This window comes from Oncorhynchus keta, chromosome 11 (genome assembly GCF_023373465.1).
Source record: "Oncorhynchus keta strain PuntledgeMale-10-30-2019 chromosome 11, Oket_V2, whole genome shotgun sequence".
Lineage (NCBI taxonomy): Eukaryota > Metazoa > Chordata > Actinopteri > Salmoniformes > Salmonidae > Oncorhynchus > Oncorhynchus keta.
In genome coordinates, this window is record NC_068431.1 from 13,636,695 (window position 1) to 13,645,382 (window position 8,688).

Genomic DNA, 8,688 nt, shown 5'->3' on the forward strand with positions numbered 1-8,688 from the left:
TCTGTCATAATATAATAGACACAGTAGATGTAGCTGGTCTGTCATAATGTAATAGAGACAGTATATCGACCTGGTCTGTCATAATATAATAGAGACAGTATATCGACCTGGTCTGTCATAATACAGAAGAGACAGTAGATCTAGCTGGTCTGTCATAATATAACCCATCACATTAGAACGCCGTCTTCACGAGCATGCTTTCAGAAAAATACTGGCCCTGAGTATTTGACTTCTGTATGGAGTAAGGTAATGTGCCTGTATAAGCTGGGAATTGCTCTCTGCTAGCCAGTTAACCATTAGAAATGACTGATATATTTTGGCATAGTAAATGCCTGATCAATGATGGTGAGAAATGGTGGGGTTGGCTAAATCCATATGCAGTTTGTGTCGTGAGGGTGAGATAAATTGCAAACAAACGAAGCACACTGAGGTATTGCACACATCAGTCCTCTTCATCACTCAAGGCATCATCTTCATCAATATCCACACCCTGGAAGAGCCTAGAAAACACAAAAGAAACACATAAGTAAAATGTCATTTTTACTAATTATGAAGTCAATAAAAAGGTTAGATAAACATTCTATGAGCATAATCCTGATTTATCGTACATCTAAATGGCCACACAAAGCCAAATGCCAATGAAGCCTTCCAAAAAAGGAAAGAGGACAATAACAAAGCTACTCACTGGTTGTAGCAAGGCGAGGAGGGGTTATTGATGTGGCTGTAGGGTTGACAAGTGTGAGCTGGCCCAGACACAGCCAGCAGAAGTACTGCTTACACGAGGTGCAAGTCATCTTATTGCAGATGATCAATCAAATTAACCTATAGATAGAATCATGGGGGTTAAAACAACCCAAAAAATCCCACGACTGAAACTTGTCAGATCAATTGTCTGGGTCCAAGTTAACCTCCCCTTCATGTTAGAAAGTCACGACCATCATAGTTAAGGAAAGAAGATCATTCTGTACTGATTCGAGTCCCCTTGCTTAAGGGGTCCATGGTCCTCCTTGGGATAAATGTTTATGTAGAAGGACTGAGAAGCTCAGTTCTGGTGACATTCTACTCCAAAATTAATTCAAATAAAATGCTAAAATATAAATTCCCCTTCCAGAAATTGGCCCAATAACAATTATTTTACCATATTGGACCATGTATATAGCTTATTCTATATTATTAAATGTGCTATTAGCAAAAAGAAGGAATACCTGTAGCCCAAATGATGGTTATATCCGCGGGGCAGACGGGTTTAGGGCCATGAAATATTGTGTGGATGAAGGGTGGGTGGGTGGCATGCGAGTTTAATAAAGAGAAAATAATACCTTTAAAAAAATAATCCATAAATCTATCATTCTTGTTCAATTTATATGCTACATAGATTTTTTTCTTACATCATTTTCAGCTGTCTGGCAATAGTGCGTAAGCCTAAACTTTAGGGCCTAACTGTACGTGAGCAAAATAGCCTACACTTTTGGAGACGCGCAGAAAAAGTTAATGTCGATCCAGAGAGGCAAAAAGGACAATGTCAGAGTTGACAATAAAGAGGGCAAAAAAAAAGAATGTTTGGGAAAGAAAGATTTGGTGTAGTTGTAAAAGAGGATGATAGCAGTGAGGTTACAGTACGTGATGGTTGTGAAGTGCTATACAAATTTGACATCCAAAGATGGGGACTTCAAACAGGCCTATGCCACGTCAAGGGAACTGTAGCCTACTACTGTTCAGAAGGGTTAAATGGAAACTAAAATCTAGACACTGACTGATTCTGTGTTATGCACTATAGCCTGTTACCATATATGTGATTGAATATTATCTGCTGTTGGCTAGTGTGGATGTATGTATGTATGTGTTATGCACTATAGCCTGTTACCATATATGTGATTGAATATTATCTGCTGTTGGCTAGTGTGGATGTATGTATGTATGTGTTATGCAACATAGCGAACTTGTTAACAGTTTCAGGGCCATGGGCCTTTCTCATGATGTAAAAATACAGAATAACATGAAGACAGGACCTGTGCAATGAGTTGGGGGGGCACATTCAGAACATAGTGTTGCGAGAACAAACGGTCTTTTGTTAGATAACAGGAGCTAGGTTCCTGATAACTGCATATTCTACACAGCTGCAACACTGACCGCTGAAGCGCTTAGGGGGCTGGGACCAGCTCTGTGCCAACAATCAACGATAGGCTGGGTGAGTCTAAACCACGCCTAGTCTCTACTCTGACAGGCCGGCTCGGAAGCAGGAACTATTTCTGACAGAGTATATTTATAATATCTTTGTAAAGAACAAGTCAGTTCTCTGTTTGCCCTGCGAGGTGGGACAGAGAGCCCGTATATACGAAAATTGCATTTACCACTTATTGCTTAGCTAATAAAAAATACATAGCATACAATCGGTGACTCATTGTCATATTTATCCTGATACCAGATTCTAATTGATGCGACCCTAACACTGTGTCTATAACTGCTCACATAGCCTTAATATTAACTCCTGCAGAATTAAGTATTTATTGCAGTAAAATGATACACCAGATGTAGGCAACATTTTGACTTGGGAACAGGAGTGGAGAAATATGATTTATTTACTTCAGCATCTTGAGAGAATGAGCTGTTAGCTAGGCCTATAGTCTGTAGGAGGTGCCATCTTTATCAGCATTATAAAAACAGATAGCATTTCAACTACAAAATATGCATCCAAGCAGAACTAAAATCTTGCCAGAAACATGTTGGGCTGTTTGTTTTGGCATGTCGGTTAGGACATCTACTTTGTGCACGACACAAGTCATTTTTACAACAATTGTTCACAGACAGATTATTTCACTGTATCACAATTCCAGTGGGACAGAAGTTTACATACACTAAGTTGACTGTGCCTTTAAACAGCTTGGAAAATTCCAGAAAATTATGTCATGGCATTAGAAGCTTCAGATAGGCTAATTGACATCATTAGAGTCAATTGGAGGTGTACCTGTGGATGCATTTCAAGGCCTACCTTCAAACTCAATGCCTCTTTGCTTGACATCATGGGAAAATCAAAAGAAATCAGCCAAGACCTCAGAAAAAAAATTGTAGACCTCCACAAATCTGGTTCATCCTTGGGAGCAATTTCCAAACGCCTGAAGGTACCACGTTCATCTGTACAAACAATAGTACGCAAGTATAAACACCATGGGAACATGCAGCCGTCATACCGCTCAGGAAGGAGACGTGTTCTGTCTCCAAGAGATGAACGTATTTCGGTATGAAAAGTGCAAATCAATCCCAGAACAATAGCAAAGGACCTTGTGAAGATGCTGGAGGAAACAGGTACAAAAGTATCTATATCCAAAGTAAAAACGAGTCCTATATCGACATTACCTAAAAAAGACAGCTCAGCAAGGAAGAAGCCACTGCACCAAAACCGCCATAAAAAAAAGCCAGACTACGGTTTGCAACTGCACATGGGGACAATGACCATCGTTATAATGACCATCGTTATGTTTGGAGGAAAAATGGGGAGGCTTGCGAGCCGAAGAACACCATCCCAAACGAAGCACGGGGGTGGCAGCATCATGTTGTGGGGGTGCTTTGCTGCAGGAGGGACTGGTGCACTTCACAAAATAGATGGCCTCTTGAGGGAGGAAAATTGTGTGGATATATTGAAGCAACATCTCAAGACATCAGTCAGAAAGGTAAAGCTTGGGCGCAAATGGGTCTTCCAAATGGACAATGACCCCAAGCATACTTCCAAAGTTGTGGCAAAATGGCTTAAGGACAACAAAGTCAAGGTATTGGAGTGGCCATCACAAAGCCCTGACCTAAATCCTATAGAAAATTTGAGGGCAGAACTGAAAAAGTGTGTGCGAGCAAGGAGGCCAACAAAACTGACTCAGTTACACCAGCTCTGTCAGGAGGAATGGGCCAAAATTCACTCAACTTATTGTGGGAAGCTTGTGGAAGGCTACCTGAAAAACATTTGACCCAAGTTAAACAATTTAAAGGCAATGCTACCAAATACTAATTGAGTGTATGTAAACTTCTGACCCACTGGGAATGTGATGAAAGAAATAAAAGCTGAAATAAATAATTCTCTACTATTATTCTGACATTTCACATTCTTAAAATGAAGTGGTGATCTTAACTAACCTAAGACGGTGCATTTTTACTAGGATTAAATGTCAGGATTTGTGTAAAACTGAGTTTAAATGTATTTGGTTAAGGTGTATGTAAACGTCCGACTTCAGTGTGTGTGTGTGTGTGTGTGTGTGTGTGTGTGTGTGTGTGTGTGTGTGTGTGTGTGTGTGTGTGTGTGTGTGTGTGTGTGTGTGTGTGTGTGTGTGTGTGTGTGTGTATGTGTGTATGTGTGTGTATGTATGTATGTATGTATGTGTGTGTGTGTGTGTGTGTGTGTGTGTGTGTGTGTGTGTGTGTGTGTGTGTGTGTGTGTGTGTGTGTGTGTGTGTGTGTGTGTGTGTGTGTGTGTGTGTGTGTGTATGTATGTATGTGTGTGTGTGTGTGTGTGTGTGTGTGTGTATGTATGTATGTATGTATGTATGTATGTGTGTGTGTGTGTGTGTGTGTGTGTGTGTGTGTGTGTGTGTGTGTGTGTGTGTGTGTGTGTGTGTATGTGTGTGTGTGTGTGTGTGTGTGTGTGTGTGTGTGTGTGTGTGTGTATGTGTGTGTGTATGTGTGTGTGTGTGTGTGTGTGTGTGTGTGTGTGTGTGTGTGTGTGTGTGTATATGTACACATACCTCATCTTCTCCCAAGTCCCTAAAAGTATTTTTCTAAGCTGCATGTATATAATTATAAGTTTACTAAAAACAGCCTAATAAAAATGTCAGAAATTCTAAGAAGAAACATATCTAAAGTCAACAACAAATCCTGCAAGCCCGGTGTAAAGATATCTTCCTGCAGTCTCAGACTGTAGCCTTGGGACCTCAGATTTTCACTTTACCACATACAGGATTAGTCTGCATTTACCCCATTGGACACATCCTGATGTATATATTTATAATAAATGAATAACCATCACCATTATTCACTCAGTTTGTTTTTATTTTTGTTTGTTTCTATTACAAAGTACGTCATTACCTTTAAGTGCTCTGTTGGGCAGCTGAGCCTAAACCACGCTCCTGGAAACGCCTAAACCACGCTCCTGGAAACTCCTAAACCACGCTGCTGGAAACTCCTAAACCACGCTCCTGGAAACGCCTAAACCACGCTCCTGGAAACTCCTAAACCACGCTCCTGGAAACTCCTGAACCACGCTGCTGGAAACTCCTAAACCACGCTCCTGGAAACGCCTAAACCACGCTGCTGGAAACGCCTAAACCACGCTCCTGGAAACGCCTAAACCACGCTCCTGGAAACGCCTAAACCACGCTCCTGGAAACTCCTAAACCACGCTCCTGGAAACGCCTAAACCACGCTCCTGGAAACTCCTAAACCACGCTCCTGGAAACGCCTAAACCACGCTGCTGCAAACTCCTAAACCACGCTGCTGGAAACGCCTAAACCACGCTCCTGGAAACGCCTAAACCACGCTGCTGCAAACTCCTAAACCACGCTCCTGGAAACGCCTAAACTGCAAACTCCTAAACCACGCTCCTGGAAACTCCTAAACCACGCTGCTGCAAACTCCTAAACCACGCTGCTGCAAACTCCTAAACCACGCTGCTGCAAACTCCTAAACCACGCTGCTGAAACTGCTTTCAAAAGGGTTTTCCGCGATTGCATTAAGAATTGTAGTACATTGACTGCTTGTCAGAATAAATATTCCTCTCGAGGCGCATGTATCTCGCATAAAAAGAGAACAAGCCGACTAGGTAAATAGGTAAACTATTATACTATGGGGTTGTCTGATTTTGTTTTAACATTATATGGCAAAAATAGAAGCACTGGAAAGTTCCATTCTGAGTGATAAAGTATAGGTTTTGAATGACTTAGCCAGCAGCTACAGTCCGAGATGAGCACTGTGGTGATGTGTATTACAGACTTTCATTCCTTTCATCTGAACATCAGTGTCATCAACAATCATGCATGTCAGTTCAGTGCACACAGCATGACAGAGAAAATAAAATATTTCAGAATACATTTATCTGGGAATATATTTCATAGAAGTCTGTATTAGGCTGTCACCTCCACGAGTGCAGAGATTGTTATTGGACATCTACAATGATCTCAAAAACGAAGAATCCAGAATCCATATGATGGAAATCTGTCACAATGATGGAACTTAAACCCTTGGGATCGGGTCAAAGAGAGGGTGTTTAATATCTGTCCTGTTTCACACATGTACAAGTGTGTAACCTGTACAGTGTGTGGTGTGAAACGGAAATGTGTTTTTTGCAAATCAAACTCCCCTGGAGACACTCCGATTGGGGTCATGGGGTCAGCCATTAATGATGGCGACCCGGGAGAAATTGGGGTTAAGTGCCTTGCTCAATAGCAAATCAAAAAATGTGTTTTACTGGGGATTCGAACTAGTAACATTTTGGTTAGTGGCTGAACGCTCTAACCGCTAGGCTACTTGCAACCTCATGTAGGAGCAGCAAAAAATGTCCAAACGAAATAACACAGTCTTCTTGTGCAGAGCGCAACATACCTGTATGTTAGTGCCACAGCGCGGGCAGCCTTTACAGTTCTCATAGAGCCAGTCCCTGCTGAAGGACTCCTCCACGGCACGCTGGATAACCCACTTCCCAAAACGCTGCTCCATGAACTTCTTCCACTCGGCACTGGCAGAGATATACTCATCCCTTAGGCCTCGCAGCTCATCTACATGGCAGGAGAGAGAGGCCCCTCTTAATACCAAAACCATTATTCTAACCTCCATTTAGATTGTGCACAGCATATAACTTATTAACATGTCAGGTAATATAATATAGACTATGTAATACAATGTACAATTATTTCCTTTACCTGCTGTGACCTTGCAGTGGGACAGGCCGTGGTATCCACGTTTGCAGTGGGTGCAGAAGGCGTACTGACAGGCAGGGCAGATGCCCATGGTGGTGTCTTGCTCCACCATCACAGCATGACTGGCGAGGGCAGTACACCACATCAGCCATCAGGTCCAGGCTGGACTGAAGCAGGAGACGGTCATAACGAGTAAACAACTCCTCCCCGACAAGGAGCTTGACCTGTACAAGGGGCAGTGTATTAGTCAGTACTCATAAGAGGACCATAAGAGCTCATTATTGTCATTAGAGCTCATTTAAGAGTGGAGTCAAAAGTTACCTGTGAGGGCATAGCCAAGATTCACTAATATATATATATATATATATACACACACACACACACTTTTTAAAATAAGTTTTTACTATTAAAACAGGTCAAATACACTGCATTTCAACAGTCAGCAATAATCTAATGAATGCAGGGCTTGTGAAGTTCTACCTAGGCTAAATATAAGCCTTCCACAACCATAAGGCCCAATAATAATTTTATTAATAATTTCTCCTGCTTTTTCTGTTTTTGCAATAGTCACTAATCTGGCTTTCAAGTCGGTCTCTGAAAATGTTATTTTTTGTTACAAATGTAACTAGAACCATGCATAATGCACATTCACTAATAGTGACAAAATTCTTGTAGCAGTCATTAGGCTATAGAGAATAAACACAGGTCTCAACTATTCCTCAAGCCCACGTGACAGTGATTAGCCAGCTAATCTTTAGATTTCAAGTTTAGCCAACTTGACTAGACAGCTAGTATAACAATCTTTGGCTAAAATACTGCTAGCAGTACGTGGTACCCCAATGCTGCGAGTGACAAACTGAGAATTCATTTTTCCTGAATCAATGTTCTTTAATAATTGTTTTAGTAGTGTCTGCTCTGCACACAATTTGAGTAGTTGAGACATAAAAAGGGTATCGTTAGAAAAGTGTACTTATCCTTTATTACACTAAAATAATGTCTCAATGTGTTGGTGTCCATATGACAGATTCTGTTGGACCAAAGCTGAAATGCAAATGCAAGCGAGTTGAAAGTAAATATTTCAGCTTTTATTATCATAAGATTTTTTATTTATTTTTCCCTGTGATGCACATTGCATTTCATGTATGACATGTTCTGTATAAATAAAGCTTGATTTGATAGCTTACTTCTTGCTCTAATTTTTGTTTGCCTCTTTCTTTGCATCCTCACTGCCCCTCAGTCCAACCAATCATTATTAGAGCCAACACAATAAGGGAGAGAAACAATCAAATCATTTCAGAAAGGGGATCAAACGGTGTGCTTTCTCTCTGGGTATATAGTTAGGGCTCAAAATTAATGGATGTCCTGTCGTCCATGGATAAACAAAATAGGTCTGGGACGGTTCAGATTGTGGGAATGTTCTGGAACGATATTACGAATTGTGCTGAACTATCGCCTACAAAAACACCCCCCCGTGTGTGAGTGAGTGAGTGAGTGAGTGAGTGAGTGAGTGAGTGAGTGAGTGAGTGAGTGAGTGAGTGAGTGAGTGAGTGAGTGAGTGAGTGAGTGAGTGAGTGAGAGAGAGAGCTGCATGTGAGCTCACATTTTTCAACATATTTTTTTACAAAAGGATAGATTTGGAGGTAGATAAACTTGGATTTTTCAGCAGGTACATATCCAGGATGCTAACCTCCACAGCATGGCCTTCGCTGCAGATCAAAACTCCAAACCTACAACCTAATTTTGACCAAAATTAACCAGAGATTACTGCTGCCAAGGTTTCCTTTTCCCAAGCTA

The 8,688-nt window shown here is 41.3% G+C and overlaps 1 pseudogene; it reads right to left on the reverse strand.

Annotated features, from left to right (window-relative positions):
- Positions 1-442: 442 nt before the first annotated feature.
- LOC118373500 (E3 ubiquitin-protein ligase RNF14-like) lies at positions 443-7,227 on the reverse strand (annotated as a pseudogene).
- Between the last annotated feature and the right edge of the window lie 1,461 nt (positions 7,228-8,688).